Source organism: Castor canadensis, chromosome 14, assembly GCF_047511655.1.
Source record: "Castor canadensis chromosome 14, mCasCan1.hap1v2, whole genome shotgun sequence".
Lineage (NCBI taxonomy): Eukaryota > Metazoa > Chordata > Mammalia > Rodentia > Castoridae > Castor > Castor canadensis.
This window is the reverse complement of record NC_133399.1, coordinates 108,878,615-108,897,943: the sequence shown is the minus strand read 5'-3', so window position 1 is coordinate 108,897,943 and position 19,329 is coordinate 108,878,615. Positions and strand designations below refer to the sequence as shown.

Below are 19,329 nucleotides of genomic sequence, written 5' to 3'. Positions count from 1 at the left end.
TACCAGTGGATGTCAAATCAGACACTTTACATGTTTCTTGCAAATAATTACATTTTAGACGTCTTGCAGTTGCATACGAGTACTATAAAAGTAAGAGGAATGTACAAGGTCATTTTACAGAACTCAAGGAACCACTCTAAATCACTGAATGGTTTTATTCAGGTGGAATCACAGGTCCACCCAAAAGCAGAATCAGCACACCAATGAGGCTGCTTAGGGAAAGGGCAGCTTCAGGGCTTCATTGTCTGCTTGCTTCCTAGCATCCTATGGGATTTTTCTAAAAAATCCTAAAAGCTCCATTTTCTAACGCACCTGCTGTGCTTCAAATCCTTTTCGCCATACCCCCACTAAATAAAGGGGTTTTGCCTTGTTCACAAAAGAGGGAACTAACACATTGGTAAGTTTTGAATCCTGTCTGTGATTAAAATACAATTAGAGGGTAGAGTGGAGGGGTCTCTAAAGTCCCAAAAGTTTGAGGTTGCCCACCAAACTTTAAGAAGCAGCAGCTACACCTGACACGGGTTTCTTTTTTATTGCAACAGTACACTTACAAGGATATGAATACAGTTTCTGTCACTTTCTGAGTAAACAGCTTTAGAAAAACCACTTAACCTCCTTGTATCTCAGTTTCCTCATCTGCAAAGTGCAAATATTAAAGATACATGTCCCACGGGGTCATTGTGAGGATTATGAGTGGAGATTATAAATTTATATATATACAGCATTTACAACAAGACCTTTATAAGGCTGTTACAACAGGCTCACAAAAGTTCTCCAAAATAGTTGACTGTTACTACAGATTTCTAATGTAGCCTAAGAATGTACCTGGGATGTAATATTACTATATAAATCATCACCTTTATTACTGTAAATTTTATGGAAATGTAATCTTTAATATGTATATACCATATAATACTTTTCTCCATTTCACAATACAACTATTAACAGTAATGGAATTAATAGCATTATATTATATAGCCACGTGGTAATTACTAAATGATTTTATTACTTGCTTTCAAAATATACAGTAAAACACTGGTTTGATGAACACTGTCTTCCAACAAGTTTGGTTAAATGATGGACACAATACATTTGACGGGAGGTCAACTAGCTTTTTCCTTTGAAAATAAAGGTGAAAAATTAATACTCCCTAGTAATCTCAATAAGTAAATAAATATATATATTTGCCTTAATAAAATTTTCAGAATCTAATTTCTATTTCTTTGTATTTCCCGTAATGCTCCTGCAGTTCTAAAAGATAATGCTGTAAACTTTATTTTCTCTCATAAACTGTAGAAAGAGAAGGAGATTTAGAATTTTGTACTCTTAACTTCCAACCTACATACAGGTGCTAATTTGTAAACTTTACAATGAACACTGCTAAAAATGTCGCAAATCTCACACTTGTGTTTAGTATCTTTTCTGCCTTTTCAAGTGGCTGATAGATTACCTGAGACTGGATTACTGGAACAATAGCAAGGCAAGAAAGTATTCTGGCCGATTTCTGCAATGGGGCTTGGTCAGGCCCACCGCAAACTCCTGAGACGCACTGAGGCTCCTGAGCAGTGAAGGATCGCCCAGGTTACCACCTTTTCCTTCGGATCACTCATCCCAATTCACCCCAAGTTCGAAAGTAATACTTTTTTCCTTTCATGATTTACCCACCAACCCTATTCTGATCTATTTTTGATCTGTCGCTTTACAGGTCATTTCTTCTCTTTCCACTCAGCTCGCGCCATCGCGCTCGGCCTGCGGCGCAGAAAATTCACACAAACGAGCTCACACCCTAGCCAGTAAGAATGAAGCTTCCCCAAATTCTTCAGCCCCGTCACCCCATTGCAACTTTTCTTTCTTTAAACGCCCGGAAAGAAACTTGCTGCTGGCTACCTTCTAGGGGCACAGGAAATACTTCCCCGAGGTGCTTCCCAACCTTCCCAGCAGCGGGGGCCATGCTGCCCGGGCCTGTCACTCGCCGCGGGTCCCTCGCCACCCTCTTCCCAGTCCCAAAGTCCCTCTTTTCCTCTATCTGGTGGCAGTTCACCATCCGGGCGTCTCTCTCTCTCTCTCTTCCTCTCCTCTCTCAAGGGTAACCGCTTCCCACTCTTAGGCCGCAGCAGAGAGCATAGCACAATCTCGTGGATCCCGGGAGCTAGCCTTGGACAGTGGAGGCGTCACTGCTGCCCGCGCGGGTTCCGGCCTCCGCCAGGGTCGCGCAGAAGTAGTGTGGGTGGTCGAGCTTAAGCTGGGCACTGATTCCCCAGCCCCCAGTGTGGAAGATGAGGAGGCTAGCTAGAAATGACATAAAAAGGCCGGGGTTCTGCGGTCGTTCAGACCTCAAAGCACCTCCGCCCGCCCCCAGGTCGTGCAGCGCGGCCTCCCACTGCCACTCAGCGTCCCCGACTTCACTGGCGGGCGACGCCCCTCGATGTTCGAGCTGCTGTGCGGCCTGCCCTAGATCAGTTGGTCAGAATGATTTCCCCCGGTCACCTTCGCCACCCAGGCCCAGACCAGTGAGATGCAAACAAGGGCTGGGGGTGGGAATGACAAAAACTGTTCAAGTTCACCCAAAAAGGATCCAAACGCACTTCGAGTATCCCTCCCTGCTTTCCTCCTCCCCCAATCTTACTTCGATCTAAAGAAATTGCTATGCCAAAGTCAAAAGCAGGGCAGGCTTTGGCCAATGTGGGGACGGGGGAGTGACAAGGTCTCTGTTCCACCTTCTACTAGCTGCCTCTTACTCCCCAGCAAACAAGGCGGAGGAGCACCGAGTTCCGCAGACCGCGGTTAGGGTCAGGGAAAGGGAAGAGAGAAAACAACCCTACCTGCAAGGCCTCGTGCTCCCTGGAGAGCGGACGCGCGCTCCCGGGGCGCCCCCGGAGCTGCAGCGGCGGCTGAGCCTCTGGCGGCCACGGTGCCGGCCTCCGGCGAGTCCCCCAGCTCACCGCGCGGTCCCCCTCTCCCCTGCGCTGGGCGCGCGGCCGCTGAGTGGCCCGAGGGAGTCACGTGCAAGGGCGGGGGGAGGGGGCGCACCGCCGCCGCTGCACCTCTGCCGAGCGCCTGCCTGCAGGGCTGTTCAAAAAGCTCCGCCAACAGGCAAAGTCCAGGAGCAGGGATCTCCTCGGAAAACGTCAAAGTACAGTCGCCAAGGCACAGGGCACTGCCCACCGCCCAGCGGGAGGTCGATGTGGTTTGCTATTTTTGCCCAGGGACAGCTTTATTAATGAGCTCCCTCTCACACTCCCCACCCCTCAGTGGTTCCCGTCCAGCCGCGGTGGGCGAGGGGCGGGGCTGAGAGAGAGGAAGGTGACCTCTCCTGCACCGCTCCAGTTCTCCGGCGGGGCACGGAGTTACCCCCGGAGCTTCAGGTTTCCGGGCGGGAGTAATGGGGATCCTCCCTGACTCGGACTCCGGAGAGGCCCAGGAGACACCAAATCCCGGACTGGCCCCTCGAGACCGAGCATGGAGACCGAAGCCTCCCATGCCCTTTCCCAGCAGCCTGCGGAGACTACAAGGCGCCGAGAACTCCCGGCACCAGCCCTCAATTTTAATGTATTTATGCAAAACTTGCACCCCTTCCCGTCGACGTTTCCCATTTCCTGCGGCCTCCTCCCTTCAGAGCTCCCCCTATTTTCTCTGAAGCCTGCAGCAGCCACCGCACCAAACTAAAGGACGTGGTGGGGGCTGGGGAGCCTGGCGGTCCTGCAGGGCTTCTCCTCGGAGGGGGCTCTTTCCGGACAATAGTCCCCTCCCTGGTGTGGGGGTAGGGAGGGTGTCAGACCTCAGTTTGGAGTCGGCGTCAGTGCCTGTAGGCCCTGGCGCAGTGGGGCCGTGAGCCGGAGAGTCCCTCAGACAGGTCTAAAGGTTAATAGAGCAATCACAGGGCCCTATTACTGCGTAAAAATAACCCATCGATTACCGCAGCCTTCAGCCCCAGATAACAGCCTGCCGGTGGCTCTCACACTCTCGGTTAAGCTTTTTTTTAAGGCCGAATTTCTTTCACTGAGCACAGATTTCACATACCAGATTAGAGAGATCGGGAGGGGGCTAGGATACCACCCTGCAAGAAACCTGTCCTGATCGGAGAAACAAGGCTAGGGATGACAATCACTTCCGCAGTTGGAAATTAGTTGTGGACTCCCCGCCCGTGCGGGGCGTTGAGGACCAGGCTAGGACGCGGGACTGATGGGAAGGAAACCCCCCTCCATGGGATCTTGGCCAACTCCTGGGGATTCTCAGGAAAATCCCAGAGGAAGAACTGAGCGCGGCTGCGCGGGGAATTTTCTTCCCTGAACGAAAGGTGCGGAGGTTCAGAGGAGAGAAAACTGAGGCCAACAGGGGCGCAGAGCTGCTGAAGGCCCGCGCGCCAGCTAGACTCACTTAAGCCCGGCACCAAAACCCTGCCTGCTCACGTACCTCCGCACCGCGATAGCTGGGGGCCTGTATGCTTAGGGTCACTTCTCCAGCTTCCCCCAACTCCTATCCAGAGCATCGGCAGAATCTGGCGCCGCATATTCCAGGCCTGGTAACTTAAAAGGCAAGGCTTCTTGGGTATCTTGGAGACCTGCGTTGGGTCACAACGAATTCGCAAGCACGCCGTGATCCGCGCACCTTGAGACGCAGCTGAGAGAATGGTACCATCCCTATCCTATATTGAAACGGGTTGTCATCCTCTTTGGGGTGAGCGGGAAAGGCACGCAACCCAAGGCTTGTGTAAGGGGCCTGGGAGCGCTTTCTGGAGAGCTGAAAGCTGGGCTTGGGAGAACCTCGTGAGGATTTGTGGCTCCCCGAGCTACCTTCAGAGAACAAAAAAGACTGAGCCTGGGGAATAGGCAGAGGATTTTTTTCCCCCCAACAAGCTAGGGGCTTGGGGCTCAGAACCTGGCCGAGTGGCCATCTAAGTGTTCTCCCCATTGCCAAGTTCCAGGCCACTCCCAGGCAGGATTCTTCCAGTAGTGCAGGAGTGCGGTGTTCTGCCGCAAGTCTTCTCCACCCCCCCTTCCCCGCACTGCACCAATCTCCCCAATTCATTCAGTCTCTTCCTGTACACTGTCGGGGCAGTAACAGACTTTGCTTTGGGTGGCCATTGTGAGACCACTGGATGGAATAGCTGCTGTTTCTAAACTTGCTTGCCACGAACCCAGAATTCGATTCCCTGGGTCGCCCTCCTTGCCAGGACCTCCACCAGAGGTCCTTACCCACACTTCCTGCTGGGCTGAAAGCCCGTAAGCCCGTGGCCCGGGAATATTCTCTGCCTCTGGAAAGTGACTGGGACAGAGAGAGACATTTGTTTATGGTTCTGGTCGCCCCCCGCCCAGCGCAAAATTTCTCTCCTAAGACTCAAGGACCGAACAGAGATGGTTGGCAAACGCCTGCTCGTTGCGGGTGTTTGGTTTTCCTTCCCTCCCTCTCGTTGCCTCCCTCCTTGACTCTTCCCCTTCCTCGTTGAGGCGAGAAGGGAGCCGACGCGTCCGCCGCGCGTTGCCAGGAGCGGAGAGCATTTCAGGGCCTTGCTGGAGGGGGCTGGAGGGAGTTTATCGGTGGTGGCTTCTAGGTTCCCAGGCTTCTCTTGTGCTCAGGAGGCCGCTGGTGTGTGTGTGTGTGTGTGTGTGTGTGTGTGTGTGTGTGTGTGTGTTGGTGGGTGCTCTGAGGTTCAGACTCAAGGATATTTTTAAGGAGGATGTTCGTGGGCTGGCCTGGGGAGGGTAGCCCAACTGCACTCACGTCCTCTTTCGGTTTTCTCATAGTCTGTGGAGGAGAGTTTAACACTGAACATCTTCAATCTCGTTTTTCTTTGATGTCTTTCTACTTAGGGCCTGGGTCTAATGACCGAGCATCAAGTAGTGAGCGTTTTGATAAATGAGAATTACTTAGAGGTACTGTCCTCTTAAAACAGACTCTCTCCAGGACACAAGAATAAATTGCGTTTCCCTGTTGCATGGAGGCCCCGGGGACTTGAGTCGGTTCATAGCCTGGTAGAGACGAAATAGTAAGCCGAGCGTCTGTATACAGCAATCTGAACTCTAATTCCGTAGAAATAAGTAAGCAGCGGATGGTGGAGTTCACAGTGAGACGGGCGAGGGTTTGCCTCCCAGCGCCGGGGTCCCGCTAGTTCCCGGTGAGATGCACTCGGGTTTGCTTTAAATCAAGCGCGATGTCGGGGGGCCACAAGTTCAAATTTTGGGGGGCGGAGGCCCCTCAGCACCAGGTGGGGATCGGCCTCCCAGGCCTCCGCATCCAGAGAAAAACGACGCATGAAAACTTCTGGGGCTCCCAAGGTGTTCAGAGCCTTCTAATGAAAAATAAGAACTCCTTCTCCCCAGAGCGAACCTGAAACGGGACGAAATCCCCTGGAACGAATTCCTCGGAGAGGCTGACGCGCCTCCTCGGACCTGTGCACAAGGGCCCCAGGTCAGACTTGCAAAGTGACCCGCGCTGAACGAATGCTGGGTCCGGTCTTCACAGGGTCCTTGAATTGCCTGGTGGGGCCCTGGCCAAAAGCACCAATGTCTTTCCTTTTGCGACTGTACCCTGAACCTGCGTGGCCCAACCTAAAAAATCAGGCGGGAGGGGCGCCAAGGTGCAAAGCAAGAGAGCCCGACCTTGATAATGGAAAAATAGAGAACGACTTAAACTGCCAGGCCAGGAAGACCTACCTTTCTTTCTCTCCGGAGCCGGACGCCTCCACATTTGGAATTCTTGGGGGGAGTGGGGAAGAGGGTGGATATAGAGACTCCATCCCGGTACCTGCGGGAACTAAGCTCTGCACCAAGGGTTGGATCTTCAACCTCCTGCCAATAGACGCCAGGCGAAGAGGAAGTAATACGTTTTAATCGTCTCACTTTAAAGATATTGTTTGGTGCTGCAAAGCGAAGCCGTGCTCTCCCCACAGACCTCCACAAATGCTCCTGGGTGCCTCCAAGCAGTGGACCGGAATTTGAGGCACACCCCCTCATATTTTATAGTCATTTCCAGGTTATATGTTACACTCAAATTACATTTTTTTTCTCCAGAAAACACCAAAGGGCTCGCGGAGGCCCAGAGACGTTAAGGAACTAGTCTCAGGTGGCAAAGCCAGCCGGTGGAAGCAGTTAGGTCTCCAATCTCCATTCTCTTTTCTATTCTATTTAATGCCAGCCTTCTGACATGAAATACTTTTTTAGAATTGTCATTTTTAATTTCTAAATTTCCTTTAATGAGCATGTCTGACATTTAAAAAAATTAAAATTGATTTAAAATGAAATAATTTGTGTCTCATAATCTAAGCACCTGTGGGAAGGAAAAGAAAGGCAAAAAGCAGTGTGTGAATATTTTTGCTAAGTTTGGGAAAGATGCCAGAGCCTTTTGGAATAAAGAGAGCACTCTGCAGGTCCCAGGGCAGCGAAGGCCAGAACTGAACCCACTCTAGGCATGGCTGCCAGTGAATGAACTAGCCCAGAGCTCTGGCTCCCCAGCAGCCTCAGCAGAGTCACTGAGCTGATGCAAGTGTCCCATCTTCCTGTCCCCAGACTCCTTCACCCCTCCTGACACAAGGACCTTGGGAAAATAGTGACAAGAGGGAACTATGGTCACCCACTTCCCAGGCCCCAGGCTCTCAGCCTACCAGCAGAGCTGCCTGTTGGAGCCCTTCCCTTTGGAGACAAAAGTAGCCACCTCTGAGATCTCTCTTGATGACCTAATCCCGTTATTTCATTTGTAGGACCTTCCTTCTCCCCAGTTAGACTTTTGAAGTCACAGCCCAGCAGTGCTGAGGGCAGAGCAAGAGCAAGTTTGCTTTCTTTGGATAATAAAAAGGTTCATTTGCTCTATCCATAGATCTTTTGTCCCCTAGGGTTATAAATTTGTTTTTCTGTGGTTGGTTGTCCACACTCCCACCCTACCACATACATTACGAAAGGTAAACTCTATGAAGAAGCAACCATGACCCCCATAGTATGTGCTCAATAAATGTTGAGTGATTGAACTTACAAAAGGGGTTGCTAATAGCATCTCTCCAGGTGCTGGACACCTCTCAAAGGGTATTGCTCCCAGGTGAGCAGCATCCCCACCACTTCTTAGAGGAAGACTCTGAAGTCAAAAACAGATGCAGAGGGAGTGGTCCACTGCTGGTTGCACAGCCAGGCAAAATTTAGACCATTCCTAAGGAAATGCTGGGGTCCCTGAGGTCTGCAAGTAGAAGGGATTTCTAGGTGCAGCCAGGATTTTAGAAGTTGAGTTCAGCCGGGAGAACCCAGGTAAGCTCTGTGGCAGCAGCAGTTGGAGAGGAAGGTAGTAGGGATCCCTGGGATGCAGGTACAAAGGAAGCCAGGTGCACATCTCCAACATTTGGGAGGACTCAGACTCATAAATCCTGGAAGGACAGAGGGACTGAGATGTCAGACACCAAGACTGAGGTAAATGGGGAGAGGGGAAGCACATACAAACAAGAGGAAGGAGAGAAAAAGAGGAAAGACAGAGGAACCAGGACAGAAAGAAAAGAGCAGATTGGTGGGCAAGGAGGAGTGAGTCAGACCTCAGAAAGCTGGAGAGTTGTGAGGATTCTTTCATTCATTTGTTCATTCATTAAATCTGTGTTTCTTGAGCACTACTGGGTGCCAGGAACATTTTGGGTGTGGGTACTCAGCAGGGAACTAAATAGAGAAAACGTCTGTCCTCTGGGGGGCTTATATCCTATAGAAGGAAGGTAGCCAATAAATGAGTCAGTATATAGTGTTAAATGATGAAAAGTGCTACAGGAAAACAAAGCAGAAAATGGGTAGTCAGAGAGAACCGAGACCAAGAAGGACATAGAAAAGAGAGAGACTCACAGACCTTGGGAAAAGGGGTGAGCCAGGAGTCTAGGGGAGGGAGGAGAGAGAGAAGGAGAAAGGAAGGAGGAAGAGAAGGAGGGAAGGGGGGGCGGTTGCGAGCCCGTGACAGGGTCATCCCAGAGTGGAGGACTCCCCTTGCCAAGTTTCAGGAAAGGCAGTGGTAAGCAACAGGGGACTCCAGCGCTGCCAGTCCCCGACCTCAGAGGCCAGGTTCCCGGCGCCAGTTCGAGCCTGCTTCCCTATGGGCCGCCCGTCCCTCACCCTAAGGTGGCGGAACAAACGCCCTCCGGCCCCAGGACCCTTCGCCTCCAAGCGAAACGCTAGGTGACCCCGAGCTGGGGAAGCCGCCCAGGCAGGCGCCGCGACCTGGCGCGGCCCAGCGAGAGACAGGAAAGTGTCAAGGCAGCGCGAAGCCCAAGTGCGAAAGCTTCTCGCCCAGTCAGTGTCGGGCCTGGGGTTCCGTCCTAAGCGGGAAAGGGGAGCTGCGCAATGGCACAGGAAGAGAGGACTCATTCCAGACGCAGGCTTCTCTCTCCTGGACAGCAACCTGGCCTCGGGCGACCACTTCTCCCGCCCACAGCGGCAGGTGCCACAGAGCTCCAGCTCCCGGGCTGCTGGGAAGTAACTGGCTTTTTGCCCCAAGAAAGGGGGCATGGGGCTTGGAGAGCTAGACCACCTTTCTTTCTTTTCTTTTCTTTCTTTCTCTCTTTCCTTTCTTTCTTTTTCTTTTCTTCTTCTTCTTTTTTTTTTTTGTCAAAAGGATATTTATTGTATTCTGAACCCCATCAGTGAAAAGCTGGAGAACCTCGCATCCCGCTCCTTAGCGGCTTTCAACTTTTCCCTAGTGTTTGCTTGGTGGAAGGACGGGGCGCTGTCCCCTTAAAGACTGACTTCTTCTGCAGCCACCCCCTCTGAGCAGAGGCGCTAACGAACAGCAAATTGCCAAGGCGCAGGGAGCTAAAGGGAGAACAACCGCGTAGAGAAGAGAAGAGTCGGAGTGAACTGTCACAATGGGCATCAAGATAAAGGGAGCTGGCAGCAGTTCTCTTAGGAAGGTTTAGCGCTTCGGGACTCTCTGTCCAGCCGAATCTCCGCTTCCCTCCCCTTTTCACACCACTTCACCACCGAGGCCCGGGGCCTTCCTCAATGAGGGGCCGCACGATGTCTCCAGCGATGCCCGGTTCCAGCTACCTACTCTTTCCTTCAAGAAGGGAGGCTCCAAACGGGTAAAGAACTTCCCTCCTTATCAGCCAAGAGCAATCAATTTCTCAGTAACCGAGTCAAGTAGTTTGTCCTTAAGCAAAGGCTTTGGGGTCATAATCTCTCTTTACACACATTCACCTCCACACATCATTTTTTTGTCCGGACCCATTCTTTCAACAGGTCCGATTTGCAATCGCCCTCAGAGCAAGAAGAGCTCAATATAAGTTGTGTTTTGATCTATATAAAAAAAAAAACTGTTGCTCAAATCTTTTAAAACATACAGCTTTGTTTATGATTGTCCCAAACTTGGAACCACACAATGGTCCTCAAGTGGGATCTGGATAAACAAGTGAGGCCCTTTCACACAATGGAATATTACTCAGCAACAAAAAGGCATGAGCTACAAATGGGCGCCGGTGGCTCACACCTATAATCCTAGCTACTCAGGAGGCAGAGATCAGGAGTATGGGGGTTCCAAGCCAGCCAGGGCAAATTGTTCTGCAAGACCCTATCTCCAAAAAAAAAAAAAGAAAGAAAGAAAGAAAGAAAAGAAACCATCACAAAAATAGGGCTGGTGGAATGGCTGAAGGTGAAAACCCTGAGTTCAAGCCCCAGTACTGCATGAACTACAGCCACACCCAACAACATGAAAGAATTCCAAATGCTTTCAGACACATGAAAGAAGACTCAAAAGACTCTATACAGAAGTACCCATTTTTATGATATTCTGGAAAAGGCAAAACCACAGAACCACAGGAGCTGAAAGCAGACCACAGGCTGGGGGTGGAGGGGGACAGGAGATAGGGGTGAGCTGAGAACAAAGGAGGCAGGGAATTTGGGCAATGATGGTACAATTGCAATATCTTGATTGTGTTTATGGTTACACAATTTGGGTGTTTGTTAAAATTAATAAAACTGCATATTAAAATTAACAAAAACTGTATATTATGAAGTGCAGTTTACTGTATATAAATTGCACTTCATAAATCTAACTCTGTAGCTGGGTGCCCAGTGGCTCAGCCTGTTTTCCTGTCTACTTAGGAGGCTAAGATCAGGAGGATAGAAGTTTGAGGACAGCACAGGAAAACAGTTCAAGGGACCTTATCTCCAAAATACCAGATCAAAATAGACTTGAGGTGTGACTCAAGCAGTAGAGCACCTGTTTGCAAGCATGAAGACTTGAGTTCACCCACCCTCAATATTCAACTATAAAAAGCAGGGGAGAAAAAGAGTTCTGCTGGAGCAAGAGAAGATTCTTCAGTCCCCCTTCTCTTCACCCTTGTCCTCAGTCTTTAAGGAGCCTCCACATCCCCGGTACATGTTTGACTCCCACCTAAAATGCTTCAGAAGAGTGATTTATGTACAAAAGAAAGCCTTGCATTTATTTTGAAAGACTCTAGCTTCCAAGGTTGGTCCTCCCCCATTGCTCATCCTTGCTCCATGGAAATGGCTACAAGGGTCGATCTGGCACAGTTCCAGTGCCTATCAAGTACGTGTGACACTACTGCTCCAGCACAGGCACACTCACGTTTCCCAGCAGACTCTGGGGAGGGTGACATGGGAGCTAGCGTTTCCCTGCTCTAGCATCCTCAGGGGCCTGGAGCCAGGCAGCAGAAGCTGCTGGCTGCCAGGGAGTAAGATGACCCAGCCAGTCACTCAGTCAGTCAGCAGATACTGCTTTTTGTGCAGCTGGTTTTAGGAAACAAGTTTAAGCCAAGTGCTCAGTTTGAAGAAGGAGCCAGTTTGCCACTGAGTACAGGACTGAACAGACTAAGGGAAAAACATTTGTTAAAACACAGCCTTTCCAGTGTTCAGGAGGGTTCTGCAGAGGTTGCTGTGGCTCTGACTTGGTCAATTTTCATTGCACTCAGGCACAGTTCATGAGACTCCCATGGATGGGTACCCTGCATGTAAAATGTGGCAGGAAGAAAGTGCTCTGGTGCAAGATGAAACCATGGTTACAGGGTTACAGTTGCACTTGAATGTATCAATATTATCTTCTAATGGACATCACATGACAGCCCAAAAGTCAATTACTACCTGGGTCATGAGATGGTTTAGTTGCTTCCTCACCACCCCCAGTGCCTGGCATCAAACTAAGGACCTGGTGCATGCTAGGCGCCAATACAAGCTATGTCTCCAAACCCCCACAGGACGACATTTATTTCTATCTTGCCTCCTCCTCAGTAGAAGGTCTGTGTGTGTGCGTGTGCGTGTGTATGCAAAAGACAGATATTATTGTTTCACACCTCTGTATGACGGAAGAATGCATGTTCTGATGTTCTGGTTAAGAGACGCCCATCCCTTAGTGGTTTTAATTTCATCCTTTACACTTGAATTAAAAGGCAACATCAGCAAAGCTAAGAAAACACCAACATAACAAAAACAAGCCAAAAACTCAAACAACACTGTTTCCTGGTAGAAAAAAAAAAAAAAGAAAGAAACAGTTTGGCCTGGTTGGGAAGCGCTCATCTCAACCCCTAGAGAGCTTGCTAATGAAGCAGGAAAAGAACAAAAGGTGAGAAGGGAAAAACTCAAGTGGAAAGGTTGCAGGGATCCACAGCTAGGAAAACTTGGCAGCCTGGCAACATTGTGGGGGATGAAAAGGAAGGGATCCCTGGCGCCACACAAGCTCCATCTTACCCCAGGAAGGGCGGGGGAAATCAAGCCAATACTATGAGCCTTGGTCTCCCTTTCAGGGAATGAGGTTGATGAACTCGTGATCTGTGAGTTCCTTCAACCTCAATGTTCTCCGAACCTGAATTATTCGAATTCCCTTACAAGAGTTGCAACTCATGAATGTTTACCCTGTGCTAGGCGCCATGCAGACTTTGGAGGTGCCAAAAGGAACTCAGCTTCTACCTTCAAGCTGTTCAGATCAGTGAGGAATTGAGCTCTGCAAACAAAATCAGGAGTAAGCGTGGATCAGATAAATTCATAAGGGAAACCATGTTTCCTCGATGAGGAACGGGTAGGTGGGATCGGAAGTACTAAATGAAATCAAGGAACGTGTTATGCTTTAATGTGTAGCTCTTTCCCCCTATTTTACCTTCTCTTCAGTTCTTTTTCCCGACCCAACACACATAAGCGCGGGATGGGGCGCTCTCTCTCTCTCTCTCTCTCTCTCTCTCACACACACAGACACACACACACACACACACACACACACACACACACACACGCACACACGGTGCCTTGAGTTTGGGGCAGGAATTGTGGGGACCCCGTGTCGCTCATGCGTTGACAGGCACACCTAGAATCTCCGACATGTACGATTTCGCCCATTCCATACATTTCATGGCAAACGTGCACATTGGCCATGGGTCGCACCGAGAACCAACGTGAACGGTGTTTCCGTCACCATGTCTGGTTCCAGGCAAGCCAGCTCCCACTCTGGCCCTCAGTTTCTTTATCTGTGAAATGTATGGGCTGTGCTGATAACTGCTAAAAGCCTTTACTGCTCCTTAAAAACCAACACATCTTTAAAAGACACTAGGATTAAAAAGTGGAATAAAGTCAAATGTTTGTTGGTGGGTCAACACACTGCCTGGGAGCCGGTGGGTCTTTGAGCGCCGGCTCCCGGGTGCACACGGACTTGGTGCACTCGGCGCAGACGCGCACTGCAGGCGCCTCCCGGAGCCTCGGGTGCGCGGCCAGGCGGGGAAGGGGGGGGGGTCCCCGCTGGCTCTCTCGGGAGTGTATGTGGGGGGGACATCGGCTCCTGGGCCCCGCGTGCCCGGCCCCGCCCGCAGCCCGCGCCGCCGGGCGTGATGGATGGCCGCGGAGCCGGCGGCCTGTCAGGCCTTATTGATGAGGTGCGCGCTGACGGCCGCCGCGTAACCCGAGGCGGCAGGAGGCGAGCGCGGGGCGGCGGGCGGGCGCAGACTCGGCGGCGCTCGGGGTCAGCCCCCGGCCGGCCGCCCCCGCCCCCCCTGGCGCGCCCGGGCCCGGCTCCACCGAGGGGCGGCGGGCGCGGAAGCGCCTCCCGGGCCTGGCGCCCTGCGCCCCGGCCCGTTTCCTTCCCTGCCCCGCGCGCCCGAGCCCTTTGCGCGCGTCCCGGCGCCGCCACCCTCAGGCCGCCTCGGCGGGCGCCTCCCCCCGTCCGGGACCCCCCATCCGCTCTTACCCCGCGCGAGATCCGCAGGAACGCAGAGGCCGCGGCGCCCCGAGCCCTTGCATGCAGGAACTCCGCGGCCGGCAGGGTCCAGTCAACGCAGCGCCAGCGCAGAGCAGCCAATGTCACCGGTGACTGACGCTGTGCGCGCGAGCACAGCAATCAGGACACCAGTGACTATTCTATTAGAGTTCATTTGAATGTTTATATAGTGGCAGATAAGATAGGTAGATAAATAAAAGTGAGTACAGCTACATGGCAAGGCGGTAAGGTCCTGCGTGCTCTTCCTTTTTGTACATTTCTGATTTTCTCATTGACCGCGTCTTCTTTTATTATAGCGAACACACTTTAATTGCTCTGCTGGCAAAGATGCGATCGAGCCTAGTACGTTCACAACCTCTGTGTCATTTCTCCTACTTCTACCTTCCTCCATCTTGGTTTTGCCTCGTGTTTTCTTCCCATTGCCCTTTCAGGAGGAGAAAGCCTGTCGGGCTGTTATCTGAGGTCCGACCTACTGGAGAAGTTGCCTCAGCTCCTGCCTGCTTTACCTGCCCTTTCTTTGGAAAGCCCCCAAGGCCACCTTCTCTCTTGGTGACACAATGTGAGGCTCATGAACATATCACCTTTTCAGTTACTGAGAATTAAAAGGAGAAAGCTCTGGAAACAACATTTCAGCATGGGCTGAAGGTTTTCAACTTGTTTTGTTTTACACTTTGCGTTAAGGGCTACTTCTGGACAGGAAAGGGCTGTAGCGCTACCTGAGATAGGACCTTAGAAAGAGAAATCAGGTTTTTCTCTGTGACACAGTAGAAAGAGAGGAGACAAGGATCTCGGGTCATTGTGACCCAAGTGACTCATTGTAGAATGCAGCTTAGTGAGAAGGATCAGGAGCTAGGCATAGAGTAGGTAGTGAGAGTTCATTGGTCTGGGAGTCAGGACTCCTGGGTCTACTCCTGTGACTGCCACCTGACCAGGGTCATGATTGGAAGCAAGTCACTATTTTGTGCCTTAGTTTCCTGTCTGTAAAAATGAAGAGACTGAACTAAATCATCTGTTGGGTCCCTTCCTACACCATTTTGTGACTTGAATTCCACAAATTGATTTAGCCAAATTGAATAAGTTAAGTGTGTCTATGCCATGGGATTCAATCCTGAAGGCTGGGAACACCTGATCTCTTGGTTTCCAGCCTCTAGGTTTGAACCCACCCTTAGCCATAGATAATGAATGTGTTCCATGAGGAACTCAAAATGGGAGGTCCATTTGAATATGTAAGATAAAAAGGTTTGGACTGTAGGTGAAAACTACAATCCATTCACTAGGCAAGCATTTATTAAGTAATAGCTAACTCTGGGCATCACGTATGCCAAGTATGGAGCCAAGTATATTGAAAAAGTATCTCATTTATCTACACAATCACTCCATTTCTCCCATTTTACAGGTGAAGAAATTAAGGCACGAGCTATTAAGTAACTTGTTCAGGTTAATAAGTGGCAGTGCCAACCACTCAAGTGGTTTGATTCCAGAACTCAAATCTGCCCCTCTGAGCAAGGAATACGTTCTGTGCTGTGAGAGATGCAGAAGGAAGGAAGATGAGACTTTTACTCTAACACCTCTCTCTCTCTCTCTCTCTCTCTCTTTTAAGCCTCTATCCCCATTCCAGAGTCAACTCCCCTTCCTGCTCTGGTTCCTCAGCTTTTAATATAGTGTGTTTCAGTTTAGTCTCATCACACTCTGACTGCATACATTTCCCTTGCTCCAAAATTTCAATCTCTTTGAGGGCAGAAATCCTATGTCTGATAATTTTGTATTTTCCTATTTTTAATATGTACTGTCTTTTTTAAGTTTATTGAATTAAATTCAGAAACTTGGAGCTTCCAGCTTGTCTTATACCATGTAAATCTCATCGTGTATGACTGAAGATGCAGTGTCAGGGATTGGCTGAAACCCAGGAGAGCTATGGTCCCTGCCCCTGTGTGCAAGCACAGAGAGGCTACATGCAAGAGGATGCGAAGTGATGCCTCATCAGCCCCTCAGCCTGAGTCCCCTGATGGGGTTCAGGAACCATGACTAGAGATACCTTTGGCCCACTTATCAGTTATGGGACATTGTTGTTGAGCACTGGAGTTGCAAGGGACCTGGAGGATTCTAGTCCAATCCAGATGAGGCAATTAGCACCCATACAGGGCTACAGACTTATCCAGAGTCACAGAGCCATTTAGATGTCCTGAGTGGGCACAACCAGCTTTTCCATTTCAGCATACTGCCGTAGGTACTAATATCTCCCTCTATAAATCTGAATGCCAAGGCCAAACTTTCTTCACTGTGGTGCAATCACAGGGTGAGAGGATTGGTGATAAGGCAGCCCTGGGCTCTGAGGTAAAACCTGGGAACGTGGATTGGCTCCTACCCTTTGCAGGGAGCTAGAAACAGTGACCTTTGCCTAGCAAGAGGTGAGGGTGAGTGAGTGTTTGAGAATATAGTAGAGCATCAGGAGTCACAGACCTGCAAAACCTCAGGCATTCTATGCCTCCTTAGACTGGCAATAAACCTAGCCAACATGGGTACTAGGGCCATATTACATTTCTAGATTGAGAATCTTCCCAACTGTACTGTGGATGCTTAATATTCCAGCTTTCAAAGTAAAGAAAATAAGATAGCAAAGCAGAGGTACATAAGGGCAAGGGTCTGGACTTGATCCTTGTTCTCATTCTCATTCTCATTGTTGAATAGGATGACCCAATATCCTGATCACTGTGACAGGCCCAGTGGATACCTGTTGTTCTGTGTAATTATTAGTGGCAAAGGCAAACACTTGTAATTTGCATAAATAGTCTCATCTCCCTGTGTGCAAGTCACTTGAACTCTCTGAGCCTCAGTGTCTCTGTGAACAAAGTAAAGTTTTTTGAATAAGTATCTTCTATGTTCTCTTTACACTGGATCTGTTTTATGGATGCAGGTCTGAAAATGAGTGGTCATGTGTCTGAAGACCAAAGTCAGCCACTGGGGAGGGAAGGCAAATGAAGCCATACCAGGTGGTATCTCACAGCTTCTTGCCTAGGCGGCTAAGAGCAAAGTCATTTATTGGATTCCTGAGTGTTGTGTTAGTGACATTGAACTTTGGGCCTGAGGTTCATTGGCAAACTAGAACTGATTGAAAAAAAAGAAAAAAAGAAACCAGCCCTTCTGAATAGCATATGAGACTTCATTAGAGCTCACCTCCCAAATAAGCAAATTATTTGTTGATTTTATTCATTTTCAACATGTTATAAACATTATAATAATAGACAGATAGACTCCATCCATTTTTCTACCAAGTTGTGCTTCACAGGATTTTTGGATTAAGTTCTTAATTGGGGCCATCAATTCACTTCATTGTCTTACTTTCTGCCTTCGATGTTTCCCAGCACAATTCTAAATATACAGAGATAGGGTTGTAGCAAAGCCACCTCCTCAATATGCTTCTGATGTGACTACCCCAACCTTACCAGGCCACCTTTCCTTCCCTCCTATTCATTAACACACACACACACACACACACACACACACACACACACACACACACACACTGGGCATTATACAAAATGCTTATCCCAAAGGTCTATGGGGTTGAGGTTCAAGTGTGTGTGTTTGAATGCTTTGTTTTGTCACCTCTTTAAATTTAAAAGATTCCTGGTAGCTGGAATAGTATCTACTAATGCTATAATTCCCCCACAGTGCTCTGTACACAGTAAGTGCTCAATACTTATTCAGAAAAATTAGTTAGCGAGTAAATACACCTGAAGACCAAATACAGAGCTCTGTATAAGAAATGTGTCTATTTGTGAAATGCAGATAATTTGCCCAAATGGTTTCCTTTTTCACATCTCAGGAGACCTTGGGCATAGATGCATTATAAACAGATAGCATTGTAAACTACTTTATTTTCCTGGTTTTGATCTCACATGTGTGTGGGGCGGGGGAGGAGCTCTTGAACTGCTATTTGCTTCACTTTATAACTTGCACTTTGGAGAGTCTGGATGATAAATGGGAGATGAATAATTCCTTATTGCTACTTATCTGCACAATCTATAAACTAGTGTCAGCATTTATTCAGTTGGGTTTAAACCTGTGTCTGGTATACTTATTAACCTGCTTAAAATAAGCCATAAAAATGGGCTTGGTAGGCAGTTCTTTTAACTAATTTTTAAAAATTGACATTGGTCATTTCCCACTCACTCATAGAGTGACCTTTGGCAAATCATTTAACCTCCCTGAGCCACACCTGCAAGATGAAGGGGGATGGGCAGGGCTCCACCAGCTTGTAGCTGTGTCATTCTTTGATTCCAAGATTTTTGGATGGGTAAATTGAGGGATCCTGATAATACCTATTAGCAGTTCATAAGGGAAGGGTGAGCTTATGCCCTGGAGGGTGGGGAGGCAGCTCTTGGTAGTTAGAGCACAGCCTTTGAGTTTAATTGTTACTTATTAGTGACCTTTGGCAATACAATACCTCTTGAGTCTCAGTTTCCTCAACTATAAAAGGGGTGTAATACTCTAATAATAACCACGCTGAGTACCCCGGCGGGCTGCTGGGAGGATCCAATGTGATGTACATGGAAAGCCCTTTCGTACACCATAAACATTATTCTTTGTTCTCAATGGACAGAGGAGGGGATTTAAGTAAGTACTGTTTGGCTAAACAGTTTGCACCAGGGCCAAGAGGATTGTTTGGCTTTCTCCACTCTATTTTGATTATGGGTGAAAATTATACTTAAAAGTATCTTTAGGGTGTAAAGATGTTTAATAAAACCTTGTGCTTAGGAAACATTTCCGGAAATGCTAAATAGTACAATGATGAGAAAAGTACCCTATATTACACGGACCTACTACAGCCCCAGAATTCCCAGCTAGAAGGGAATGAAGTCTTTCTCCAAAGCTCAGGAAATACGTCTCCTCCCTACTCTGCTCTCCTCCCTCCTCACACCGCTTGCTTTGGGGGCATCCTGGTGATATCAAGGGCAGAGATGTCCTGCTCAAGGGTTTGAGTCCCTCAGGAAAGAGGGTGCAGAAAAAGTGCTTGTTGTTGAGGATTTTGGTTGTTGAGAATTGGGTCAGCAAAGGTGTCTGGAACTTACCCCTGTGAGAACCAGTATCCAAGAGAGTACCTACCCTCTATGCTGTGCAGAGGGCTGGCGATTATGGCTGGAAGAAAGCAGTATCTGACTG

At 49.1% G+C, this 19,329-nt stretch overlaps 1 protein-coding gene across 5 annotated transcripts in view; it reads right to left on the bottom strand.

Moving 5' to 3' along the window:
• Positions 1-19,329, bottom strand: part of Gata4 (GATA binding protein 4) — a 75,327-nt gene that overhangs the window by 46,353 nt on the left and 9,645 nt on the right. For 2 of the 5 annotated variants that reach the window (XM_074055283.1, XM_074055288.1), the window contains exon 1: positions 2,823-3,344. The exons of 1 other annotated variant lie outside the window; for it this stretch is intronic. The gene's annotated coding sequence lies outside the window, so the exon portion shown is untranslated. Of the gene's footprint in view, positions 1-2,822; positions 3,345-6,653; positions 6,901-14,136; positions 14,607-19,329 lie in introns of those variants that run through there. 2 more of the 5 variants (XM_074055284.1, XM_074055286.1) reach the window with 2 other exon arrangements.